The following is a 13,481-nucleotide window of genomic DNA, read 5'->3' as shown; positions in this document are numbered from 1 at the left end:
AACTTGCAGCTATGGCGAACTTTTAATCTAAACAAAACCCAAAGTCTAAATGACGCCCTAAGGGTTGTATATATGGAGGAAGAGGGGAGTAATTTTGTGACCCCTTGGTGGAGGGGTCCGAAACCAACCCTAAATCTTGTTTCCCCACACATACGAACTCTAAAAATAGCCTATACTCAAGTATTTCGAAATTACATGGGCCTGGCCCAAAAATAAGACGACGCAACCACTATAATAGCCTCTCGACGAAATTTAGGAAGTGGAATCTTGTATATTTCATCTAAGCCTTCATACACTCATGATGGTGGCTTCAAAGTCCTGAAGTCATCACTACTAACTCTAGTTCCCCTGCGCATGCCATCATCTCCATGCTTGATCTTGCTCTTGTGTTCATCCCTCTTGTCCATGCTAGGCCCTTCATTTGTAAGCAAAACAAATATATCCAATTTAGGCAGCATCATATTCTCATGAACATTAGAATCATTCCCAAGAAATGAAAGTACCAGATAATTTAATTGGCGTGTGCGAGCCCAAGTAATTGGTCCAGTATATGTAGCAGTAGGGGTAGTGGGTGTAACAATGATATTGATGTCCTCATCATCCTCCCATTCTTGAAATGATGTCATCCTCGACGGAAGCTCATTTTCCTCACCCAAATAAGGCTTCAAATCTGCAATGTTAAAAGTGGGACTAACCCCAAAATCTGCACGCAGCTCAAGTTTGTATGCATTATCATTTGTTTTCTCTAACACCTTAAAAGGACCATCAACACGTGGCATTAGCTTTGACTTGCGCAAATCAGGAAATCTGTCCTTACACAAATGTAACCAAACAAGATCTCCAGGTGCAAAGGCAACATGTTTTCTACCCTTCTCTCCAGCAAGTTTATATTTAGCATTCATGTGCTCAATGTTTACCTTAGTTAACTCATGCATTTTTAAGATCAATTCAGCATGTTGTTTAGCATCAAAATTAACCTTCTCCGAAGATGGAAGAGGCAACAAATCAATGGATGCATGATGTAGGAAACCATACACAATCTCAAAAGGGCACATCTTAGTAGTAGAATGCAGCGAACGATTATAAGAAAATTCAATATGAGGCAAGCATTCTTCCCACATTTTAAGGTTAGTCTTCAAAATAGCCCTAAGCATAGTAGATAATGTTCTGTTGACTACTTCAATTTGTCCATCAGTTTGGGGGTGACATGTAGTACTAAAAACAAGTTTAGTCCCAAACTTAGCCCAAGAGCATCTCCAAAAGTTGTTGAGAAATTTAGTATCATGATCTGAAACAATTGTATTTGGCACACCATGCAAGCGAATAATTTCACAAAAGAATAAATCAGCAACATTAGCAGCAGCATCACTTTTATGACATGGTATATAGTGTGCCATATTCGAGAATCTATCCACAACAACAAATATGCTATCCCTCCCCTTCTTTGTTCGAGGTAAGTCCAAAACAAAGTCCATAGGTATATCCTCCCATGGATCACTAGGTATAGGCAAAGGCATATGTAAACAATGAGGATTGAGTCATGACTTAGCTTTTTGACATGTAGTGCAGCGAGCAACAAAGTTCTCAACATTCCGTCTCATCTTTGGCCAAAAGAAATGTGTAGCAAGTACATCCTCCATCTTCTTCACGCCAAAGCGTACCATTAATCCTCCTCCATGCGCCTCGTGCAACAACAAATGATGAAGGTAGCTAGCTGGAATGCATAGCTTGTTAGCATGAAACACAAATCCATCATTAACGACGAACTTGTTCCATGTTATCCCTTCTTTACAATTCTGCAATACATCTTCAAATTCAGCATCATGCACATATTGATCTTTGATGGTCTCCAAACCAAATATTTTAAAGTCAAATTGTGAAAGCATAGTATAACGACGAGACAATGCATCAGCAATAACATTTTATTTACCCTTCTTGTCTTTAATGACATAAGGGAAAGTCTCAATGAATTCAACCCATTTAGCATGTCTACGGTTTAGTTTTGCTTGACTTTAATTGTGTTTCAAAGATTCATGATCAGAATGTATAACAAATTATTTGGGCCATAAATATGTTGCCATGTTTCTAAGATCCGAACAAGAGCATATAATTCCTTATTATAAGTAGAATAATTCAGACTAGGCCCACTCAATTTTTTAGAAATTTATGCAACATGTTTACCATATTGTAATAACACACCTCCTAATCCAATTCCACTAGCATCATATTCAAGCTCAAAAGTCTTATTAAAATCAGGAAGTTGGAGTAAAGGAGCATGTGTCAACTTATCTTTCAATACCGTGAAGGCTTCTTCCTGTGCGGTACCCCAAACAAAAGGCACATCCTTCTCTGTAAGCTCATAGAGAGGTGCAGCAATGGTGCTGAAATCTCTCACAAAACGCCTATAAAAACCAGTGAGGCCAAGGAAACTCCTCACTTGTGTGACCGTTTTGGGTTGTGGACAACTCTCAATAGCTTCAATCTTGGCTTTATCAACTTCAATTCACTGCGAAGTAACAACATAGCCAAGAAAATATACACGGTCGGTGCAAAAGGTGGACTTCCCTAGGTTGCCAAACAAACATGCATCACGTAGAGCAATAAAAACAAATGTTCCAAATGTTCCTCCAAAGATCTTCTATAAATCAATATATCATCAAAGTAAACTACCACAAATCATCCAATGAAAGCATGTAAAACTTTGTTCATTAATCTCATGAAAGTACTAGGTGCATTAGTTAACCCAAAAGGCATGACTAACCACTCATATAATCCAAACTTAGTTTTAAATGTTGTTTTCCATTCATCTCCCAATTTCATACGAATTTGATGGTATCCACTATGCAAATCAACTTTGGGGAATATTGTAGAGCCACGCAATTCACCAAGCATATCATCTAGCCCAGGAATAGGATGACGATAGTGAATGTAATATTATTAATGCCTCTAAAATCAACACACATACGCGACATACCATCATTTTCTGGCACTAGTATAATAGGAACAACACAAGGACAAAGATTCGCGTATATAACCTTTGTCGAGCAGCTCCTGTACTTGATGCATAATCTCCTTCGTCTCCTCTGGATTGGTAGGGTATGGCGCATAGTATGGCAGCGAACCACCGGGAATTAAGTCAATCGGATGCTCAATCCCTCGAATAGGTGGTGATCCCGATGGCACGTCTTATGGAAAGACGTCACTCAACTCCTGCAAAATGTTAGTGATAGCAGGAGGCAAAGAGGAAGGCATGTCCTCGAAAGAAAATAATGCCTCTTTGCACACAAAAGCATAGCAAAAAGATTTGCTGAAATCTAGGTCATCAATATCAGATTTGGTGGCAAGTAAATAGCACTTTTCAATTTAATTTCAGAAGCAACACTAGATGGTTTATTATTAGGCTTCATTTGTTGCGCAAATTCTTTTGCCACAATCTGATTTTCACTCTTATTTTCTCCTGTTTTTCCTTATTAGCTCTATTAATATCATCTTTCAAAATGGAATCAGGAGACATAGGAAGCAAATTAATAGGTTTATCCTTATGAACAAGAGTATACTGATTGTTCCTACCATGGTGTACATATTTTTTATCAAATTGCCATGGTCTACCAAGTAATAAGGAACATAATCAACATAATCAACATATGTAGAGATACTAAAATGCACACGAATAGTACATGTTACCTTAACCTTGCCACTGTTGTTGAACCATTGGATGTAGTAAGGATGTGGATGTGGTCTTGTGGTGAGAGACAACTTCTCCACCATCTCCATGCTAGCCAATTTGTTGCAGCTCCCTCCATCTATGATGACGCGAACAGAACTTTCTGTGACAACTCCCTTTGTATGGAACAAATTATGCCTCTGATTTTGCTCAGCTTGTGTGACCTGCACACTCAAAACACGTTGAGCAACTAAACTTTCATATCTGTCAGCATCTTCAGCAGCCATGTATTGCGTCTCATGATCAGAATCATCTCCACCGTGTTCTTCACTTGTAATAAGAGCCAAAGTCTCCTCGACAAAGTCACTAGCGGAATCATACCCACCATCCTCAGTAGCAATCATAACACGTGGATATTTGCATTCTCTTGCATAATGACCTCTACCTTACAACAATGACAAATAATATCATGTGTGTGCCCTATTGATGCCATGGATGAAGAAGAGCTCTGTGCAGGCCCGGTAGGTGTGCTCTTGGAAGATAGTGGTGGTAATGCCTGCTTTCTTGTATCAGGCTGGAGGTGGCAGCTTATGGAGGTGTCAGTGTAGCACAACGTGTGGAACTAGAATACGCACGCGGTGTCCATGATGAAGGTCGACCTGCAGAAAAATTAGTCTGCGCCAATGCCTGTCGATCCTGCACTTCATGTTCAGTTTTGCAAGCAAGACCCATAAAACATGCAAGCATAGCTTCATTATCCTCAACAATACCACATCTAATCATGCCAGTTTGTAATTCCTCATAATACTCCTTTATAGAATTTTTCCTTGTCTCAAACGCTTCAGTTTTTGAATTAATTCACATTCATAATATGGTGGAACCCAACGAGTACGCATAGCAGTTTTCAAAGCAGCCCAAGTAGTAGGGATATTATCATGATATAATCTACAATGTTTAGCCCACCAAACAGAAGCAAAACTAGTGAATTCGCAAACAACAGCAACAACATGTGAAACGTTGTCCAGTTTCTAACTCCCAAGTAAGATATACATCAGGAATGTATCTACCCTCAAACGGTGGAATATTCAATTTTAGTGTAGGAATATGTAAATAATCTCATACCTGAGGTGGTGTTGCAGTCCTACCATTGCGATTATATATATATGCATGAGGTTGACCAGGTGGTGGTGGTGCTGGTGGTTGCACGTAGTTTCAATTTTGATCAACCTCATCCTCGTAATAGCCTCCACCTTTGCAGTAGCAGGAGGAGCTACAGAAGCATCAACAGTAGTAGCAGCAGCACCAGAAGTTTGTCCTGGCTCAAGAGGAACACGCTGCACTCGCCCTGCTGGATCGCGGCGAGGAGGTGGTTGTTGATGTTGTTGCAATAGTGTAGCGGATGCGGGTGGTGGCTTTGGTTGTGAGTACCGTGCTGGTCCTAGGCTAGACCGTGCTAGAGACGCGAGCCTAGAACACTAACAAAATCACAGCGGTGCACATAAACAAGGGAGGAGCACACTCTGAATTTTTTTCCATTTTTCACTTTTTTCCTCTTTCTTCTTGCTTCGCAACAATTTTTTCGTAAAAGTCTACCAATGGACAAAAAACTGCCTAGCCAGAATTTTTTAGACTTAGTTTTTTTTTAAATTGTAACTATTTTTCTTCTACGGGTGGCACGAAAGTTGGGGAGTACAACTTGGTCATGACTCATAGTGTGACATGATTTGGAATAAAAAAACAAAGCAAGAAATACTGGAGTCAGACTAGGTCTGGTGGAGGAGATGAATCTGGTGGAACTCGGACTGGTGGCAGAGATGAATCTGGTGGAACTCGGACTGGTGGCGGAGATGAATCTGGTGGAACTCGGACAGGAGGCGGAGATATGTAGGTCGGTGGAACACGGACTGGTGGCGAAGTTGTGATTGAGGTGGACTCGGATTAGCGTAATGGTGGCGGATATGTGGTATATGGCAGCGGCGATAATGATGGTGGTATATGACAGCAGTGACGACGATGGTTGTATATGGCAGCGGTGGTGACAATAGTGCGGCGGCGGCGTGACAACTTGTGAACAGAACTTGAAACTCTAAAGGACTAGACACTAAGACCAGCAACTTCACGTGACGATGCAACCGCAAATTCAACAAAGAAAATACAAAAAATATTATGCCATGGCTCATATTGCTTTGGATATGATGAACTAACCCTAATTTTGTTGTGGCTTTTTTGTGGACTGTAGGTATGAAGAACAGACTCGACCTAAACTATGAAAAACTGGAAAATCACACCGAGCAACCTGGAAATCTTATACCACTTGATAGAGGCGAAGGTCTCCCAATGTTTCGATGAGATGGTGGTTATCATTTTTGGTGCAGTAGAGTTTGACGATCCAACTATGAACGTGTGAGGACGTCGCGCCTTAGCAATCGCTAAACTAACTCCGAGAGGTTATTGACCACGTGGGAGCATGATCAACCTGACCACGAGGGTCTGTTTCCTGCACGCAAATGAAGAACAAGCAAGAAACTGAAATTGCAATCTGGATATTGCGAATATAAGAGGAAAGCTTTATTAATGAAGGTGGGGTTCTGTGACGTCTTGGTCTGGTCACTGAACACAAATGAAGTACACGAAGTTGCACCTATGGCGAACTTTTAATCTAAACAAAAACCCAAAGTCTAAATGACGCCCTAAGGGCTATATATATGGAGGAAGAGGGGGGAATTTCATGACCCCTTGGAGGAGGGGTCCGAAACCAACCCTAACTCTTGTTTCCCCATACATACGGACTCTAAAAACAACCTTAACTCAAGTATTTTGAAAGTACATGGGCCTGGCCCAAAAGTAAGGCGACGTAGCACCTCTAATAGCCTCTGGATAAAATTTAGGAAGTGGCATCTTGTATATTTTTTTCCAAGCCTTCATACACTCATTATGGTGGCTTAAAAGTCCTGAAATCATCACCACTAACTCTAGTTTTGTTCCCCTTGCGCCTGCCATCATCTCGATCTTGCTCCAGTTTTCATCCCTCTTGTCCATGCTAGGCCCTTCATTTGTAAGCAAAACAAATGTATCTAATTTAGGCAGCATCATATTCTCATGAACATTAGAATCATTACCAAGAAACGAAAGTACCTGATAATTTAATTGGCATGCGTGAGCTCTAGTAATTGCTCCAATGGTATTGATCTCCTCAATTTGTGTGAGGGAAGCGATGCTCATCCACCTTCTCCTTCCTTGCTTCTGTCTTCTGTCATGGCGAGAGGAAGAGGCCGGGCTCGTGTTTCGGCCACGGCGGTGAGAGATTCTCCTCGAAACCATGCCTTGGCCTCGGTTGTGCCTGTAGAAGCTGGTTCCAGTGCGCAGGGCAGAGCCAAGGGGCGAGGTCGGGGCCGAATCGGCACCCACGGTCAAGGCGGACAGAGCGGCGTGCTCGTCATTTCTCCTCCAACTGCTCCACCCTCGGCAGAACGCCATGCGGGAGACACGACGCTTGAGTTCATCGTCAAGCTGCGTGATCCTCCCTGCAGTCGCCTATGGCTTCCCCGTCCTTTCGCCAGGGTGATGGGGGTCGACCAGTCACTGGGGCCGCGGTTGCGCATGAGCGGCTGCTGCAATGGTGCCGTGTGGATGAACGTTGAGTTACCCGCGCCCCGTGTCATACTCCTTAGGCACAGGTGGAAAACTTTCGCTCGCGCCCACTATCTTGAAGAGGGGCGTGTCCTTCACTTTAAGCTGGTGGAGTCCGAAATGCTCTCCGTCAAGGTTTTCGGGCGTTCAGGCACTCGTCTCTGGTGCTGCGTAGAAAGCTCCAGCGACGATGAAAGCTCCTCCTCAAGTGACAGCGACGAGAAGGACACGGATGGTGAAGACGGCGATGGCGAGTCCACGGTCGTCAAGTCTAAAGACGACGACTCGAACTCCAGCTGAACGTCGGCGGCACCATCATCACCAGCTGGGCGCCGACAGCACCATCATCTGCAGCCGGACCCCGGCAGAGCGATTTGCCAGGGGTGCTTGGTGTTGGACGCCATCGCCACCTCCAGCTGGACTCCGGCAGGCTCGTCGACTCCAGCTTCGTCTTCCCTGCCAGTGTCCCTGCCGAGCCGCATCCTTCTGGTCATGGCGAGGGTGACTGATACGTCTCCAACGAATCTATAATTTGGGATTGTTCCATGTTGTTATATTATCATTCTTGGATGTTTAAAAATCATTTTATAGCAACTTTATATCATTTTTTGGGACTAACCTATTGACATAGCGCCCAGTGCCAGTTGTTGTTTTTGCTTGTTTTTTACTTCGCACAATATCCCTATCAAATGGAGTCCAAACACAGCGAAACTTTTTGGAGATTTTTTTTGGACCAGAAGATAACTTGGGAGCCAAGGAAGCACTAGGGGGAGGCCTGTGGGGCCCACAAGACACCAGGGCACGCCAGAGGCCCCTGGCGCACCCTGATGGGTTGTGGGGCCCAAGAGGGTCTCCTCCACCGCCTCTTAGCTCTATAAATACCCAAATATTCTAGAAACCCTAGGGGAGTTGACGAAACACAATTCCAGACGCCGCAAGTTCCAGAACAACGAGATCCATTCTAGAGCCCTATTCCGGCACTTTGCCGGAGGGGAACGCGATCACAGAGGGTTTCATCACCCTCATTGGTGCTCCTTAGATGACGCGTGAGTAGTTCATCATAGACCTACGGGTCCGTAGGCAATAGCTAGATGGCTCCTTCTCTCTTTTTTATTTTCAATAAAATGTTCTCTTGGAGATCTATTTGATGTAGTGACTTAATGCGGTGTGTTTGTTGGGATCCGATGAAGTTCGAGTTTATGATTAGATCTATATCCATGAATATCATTCGAGTCTTCTTGGTTCTCTTATATGCATGATTATTTATAGCCTCGTATTTCTTCTCCGAATAATTGGTTTAGTTAGGCCAACTAGATTGATTTTTCTTGCAATGGGAAGAGGTGCTTTGTGATGGGTTCGATCTTGTGGTGTCCTCACCCAGTGACAGAAGGGGTAGCGAGGAACGCATGTATCATTGCTATTAAGGATAAAAAGAAGGGGACTATTCCTACATGAATAGATCTTGTCTACATCATGTCATCGTTCTTATTGCATTACTCCATTTTTCCATGAACTTAATACACTAGATGCATGCTCTATAGCGGTTGATGTGTGGAGTAATAGTAGTAGATGCAGGCAGGAGTCCGTCTACTAATCTTAGACGTGATGCCTATATTCATGATCATTGCCTTGGATATTGTCATAATTATTTGTTCTTCTATCAATTTTCCAACAGTAATATGTTTACCCACCGTATGCTATTTTCTTGAGAGAAGCCACTAGTGAAATCTATGGCCCCCGAGTTTATCTTTTATCATATTGCTTTCAGATCTATCTTTTATCATATTTGTTTTCAGATCTATTATTCCAACAACCTAAAAATAACTTTCTGCACTTTTTCTTTGCTTAATTTATTTCATGTTTGATCTATTTATCCAATCTCATACAAATTAATCTATCTTTTTACTAAGGAGGGATTGACAACCCCTCTTACGTGTCGGGTTGCAAGTATTTGTTCTTTGTGTGCAGGTACCGTTTACATGATTTTGCTTGGTTCTCCTACTAGATTGATACCTTGGTTTCACAACTGAGGGAAATACATACTGTAGTAGTGCTGCATCATCCTTTCCTCTTTGGGGAAATATCGACGCAGTCTGTAGCCACGTCAAAGGAATTTCTAGAGATGTTGTCGAGGAGACAATATAAGCATCTATCAGGCTCCTAATCACAAATCTCATCTCCTTGCAATTTACATTATTTGCCATTTGCCTCTTATTCTCATCTCCCCCACTTCACAAATTTTTTGCCTTTTTATTTGCCTTCTTTTTTGTTCGCCTTTTTCTCGTCAGATTTATCTATTTGCTTGCAATCTTGTTCGCATAGTCACGATGTCTCAAGAAAATACCAAATTTTGTGATTTTTTCCAATACCAATAATAATGATTTTATTAGTACTTCGACTGCTCCTCCCACCACTAGTACGGAGTCTTGTGATATTAATGTCGCTTTGTCGGATCTTGTTATGAAAGATCAATTTTCTGGTACTCCTAATGAGGATGCAGCGTGCCATCTAAACACATTCATAGAATTGTGTGATATGCAAAAGAAAAAAGATGTGGACAATGATATTGCGAAGTTGAAATTGTTCCCTTTCTCTTTGAGGGGTCATGCAAAAATTTGGTTTTCTTCTTTGCCTCGCAATAGTATCTATTCTTGGGATAAGTGCAAAGATGCTTTTATTACTAAGTATTTTCCGCCCGTGAAAATTATTTCCCTTAGAACCCAAATCATGAATTTTAAGCAACCTGAGCATGAACATGTTGTACAATCTTGGAAATGAATGAAATTAAAGCTAATAAATTGTCCTACTCATGGTTTAAATCTTTAAACAATTATACAAAAATCTGATGCGGGATTGAATTTTGTTTCCAGAAATCTTTTAGATTCTGTCGCGGGTGGTACTTCTATGGAGATTACTTTTGGTGAAGCTAATAAATTTCTTGATAATATTATGGTAAATTATTCACGGTGGCATACCGAAAGAGCATCTACCAGCAAAAAAGTTAATTCGATTTTAGAAATTAGTACTTTGAGTGAAAAGTTGACGCTCTTATCTAATTGGTTGCTAGTAAAAATGCTCCTATTGATCTTAATGATGTGCCTTTGTCTACTTTGATTGAGCAAAAGAGTGATCCCGTAGATGTGAATTTTGTTTCGCAAACAATTTCAATAACAATGCTTATAGAGGTAATTTTAATCCTAGGCCTTTTCCTAGAAATTCCTCTAATAATTATGGCAATTCCTATGGTAATTCTTCTTAAAATAATAATAGGAACCCCTCTGATCTTGAGAGTAATATTAAAGAATTTATCAATGCTAAAAAAAATTCAACACTAGGATAGAAGAAAAGTTGAATAAGATTGATGATATGTCTAGAAGCATTGTAGAATTTCCCATGATGTAGAAAATCTCAAGATTAAAATTTTCCACCTAAGGTTGATGTGAATGAATCAATTAAAGCTTTATATGTTTCTATGGATGAAAGTAAGAAAAGAACCGCTATGCTTAGAGCTAAAAGAGAATTTTTAGAAAGAGCGTTTTGTACTGATTGCTTTCATAAAAATGATGAAGATCTTAAAATGATTGGTGTTTCTTTGTCGCGGGATATCCGCGGCCACCTATTGGACCGGGTGGCCCCTTGCTGGTTCGACAGGGGGACGTTGCTTTGCACAAAGAGCGGATCAGCGCATGGCAGCACAGCAGAAAGCACACGAGCAATTTACCCAGGTTTGGGCCGCCGCAAGGCGTAAGACCCTACTCCTGCTTTGGTGGATTGATGACGGAATGGACGTGGTGGTTCGTAGTACACTTGCCCGGCAAGGGCTGCCTCGGGGCTGTAACGACTACGCGCATGTAGTGGCTTGGGCTTGTCAACTTTCTAACCCTCTAACCCCTCCTACGAGTGCCATGGGCCTCCTTTTATAGATTAAGGGGTCACCACAGTGGCAAAGTGGTCATTATCCACTGATATGATAGCATACAGTGCTATCATAACTAACTCTGCGGGTTGACAGGGTGCATTAAATGCACCGCTTAGTGTCACATCACTGGCTGTCCGGCAAGGCCTGCTGGGCTATCTTGCCAGCTCCGCATCTACTCTCTTGACACGTCGCAGGACGGGTGTCATCTGTGAGTTTCTTCTGTAGGAGATGGCTGCCATGTGGCAAATGGCTGCCACTTAATCATCTTGCGGCTTGACACTGCACTGATTGACAACGTGGGTCGTGCTTGAGTGGTTGGCGGGGTGGTTCAGCCCCCGTGAGCCCCGGCAGGCTTTGCCGGGGAGTCTTGGTTGCTTGCTTTGGGTGGTGGCCTTGCCCCTTGTCGGGCTCGTCTGCCCAGCAAGGGAGGCCCTTCTCTTGGCAATATCATGTTCCTTTGGCTTGATCTCAATCTCTATGGGCTGCATGTTGGTTCTTCAATCTCTGGCTTGTCCTCGGCTTGTTCGTGCACGAGTCATGGGAAAATGCCTACACCTGTATATTTTCCCTGACATAAGCCCTCGGGCCTGAGCCATATGTGTCGCTTGGCACATTGGGTTAGGCCCCAAACAGTGCGCAGACACGTGGCAGGAGAGGGCTGCGCGCGGCGGTTCGCCACAATGACCAGTCAATCCAACCTCCATTTTCGCATAATTATTGCACGTCATGGGGTCGTGGGACTGTTGCAGTTAAGGTAAAACGGTAACTTTCTGAAGCGTCGCGCTTCTGTCCCACCTTCCCCTCTCTTAAAGGCATGGAAAATTGGAGCAGCATGATTCATCTGCCTATCGCCCCGCTCTCCCATCTTATTCCTTTGCAAGCCAAGCGCCAGTACTCATCTTGCCCCTCCTTCCGCCGCCACCCAACGAATCCCTTCCCCTCCTCCACGTTGCCGTAGCAATGGGGAAGAAACCCGCGAAGAAGCTGACGACCGTGGTCAAAGAGACCGCCGCCAAAGAGAACAAGAGGTCGGCGGAGTTGAACAGGAAACAGAGCGGGGGCGTCGTCTTCGTTCCGTCCAACTTGCGCGGCCCCGTCCTTCAAGCGAAGTATAGGTACTTGTGGGGGCGGCCTGTCGAGAAGGGACACGGGGCTCCTGTAGTCTTCGAGGCGGGTGAGGTGGATCCCCCTAACCCTTATCGGTTCTTTGCTGCTTATTTCATCTGCAGACTGTGCCCTCCTTTTTCTGAGTTCTTTGAGGCAATCATGAACATCTACGGGTTCCACCTCCTTGATTTCATGCCAAATGGAATGGCGACCATGGCCATCTTCGTGCATTTGTGCGAGAATTTCGTCGGGGTGAAGCCGAATGTGGATCTAATCCGTCATTACTTCGTTCCGCGGGTGGAGAGCAAGGTGATTCACTCTGGGATTATCAGCTGGATACCTCGGTCGAAGAGGAATTACCTCCCGGGGCACTTATGCGAGAGATGGGATGAATGGAGAGGGGATTTGTGTTGGATTCAGGACAAGAAAGCCCTTGAGTTTTGTGAAGCGCCGCAAGAGTGTGTCGAGGGTGGCCAGGATTGGAGCGCCAAGGGTCACTCTCACGACAAGTTGCGCCCGGCAATCAATAGGATCATCCGCCTAGCGGCTGCCGGGTTAACCGTCGAGCATGTGGGGGCAGACTTCCTTCTTCGCCGCATCTCACCGCTGCAGGACAGGGACATGCCTGTGTGGCTATACGGCGGCACTGCAGATTGGATGAGGCTGTTGCCGGGGCTAGCCAACAATTTGTCAGTTTATGGCAATGCTTGGTTGTGCGACCAGCTGTTCGGCCGTTTTGAGATGTTCAAGCTCCCAGCAACCGTTGTCCCCCTGAATATCAACTCTGCTCCGGATCAAATACTGAAGTGGATGTCGGACTACAGTGCTGAGGGAGTGTCGGGCAGTTGGCAGCTCCCTTCTCTCGACGAAGAGCTCCAGTGGGCGAGCACTTTGGTGGAAAAGGCCACCAGGGATGAAGGCGAAATGTATAAACGCACCTCTGCTGCAAAGGTAGTGTATATTCTGAAGAGAGTTGCGGAGGACAAGGCTGCCCGCCGTGCAGAAATGGAGAAGGCCGCAAAGGCCAGGAAAGGCAAGGGGAAAGTTGGGGACGGGAGCTCTTCCTAGGGGGGCAGCGAGGTGCAAGCCACAGAAGATTCTGCCCAGGAAGAGTTTGCCGGGGATAGCTTCACCGGGCTAGACGCTCTGGCCACGGCAGCA

Source organism: Aegilops tauschii, chromosome 4 (assembly GCF_002575655.3).
Source record: "Aegilops tauschii subsp. strangulata cultivar AL8/78 chromosome 4, Aet v6.0, whole genome shotgun sequence".
In the NCBI taxonomy this organism is placed as follows: domain Eukaryota; kingdom Viridiplantae; phylum Streptophyta; class Magnoliopsida; order Poales; family Poaceae; genus Aegilops; species Aegilops tauschii.
The sequence above is the reverse complement of the archived record's forward strand: the minus strand, read 5'-3'. Positions refer to the sequence as shown.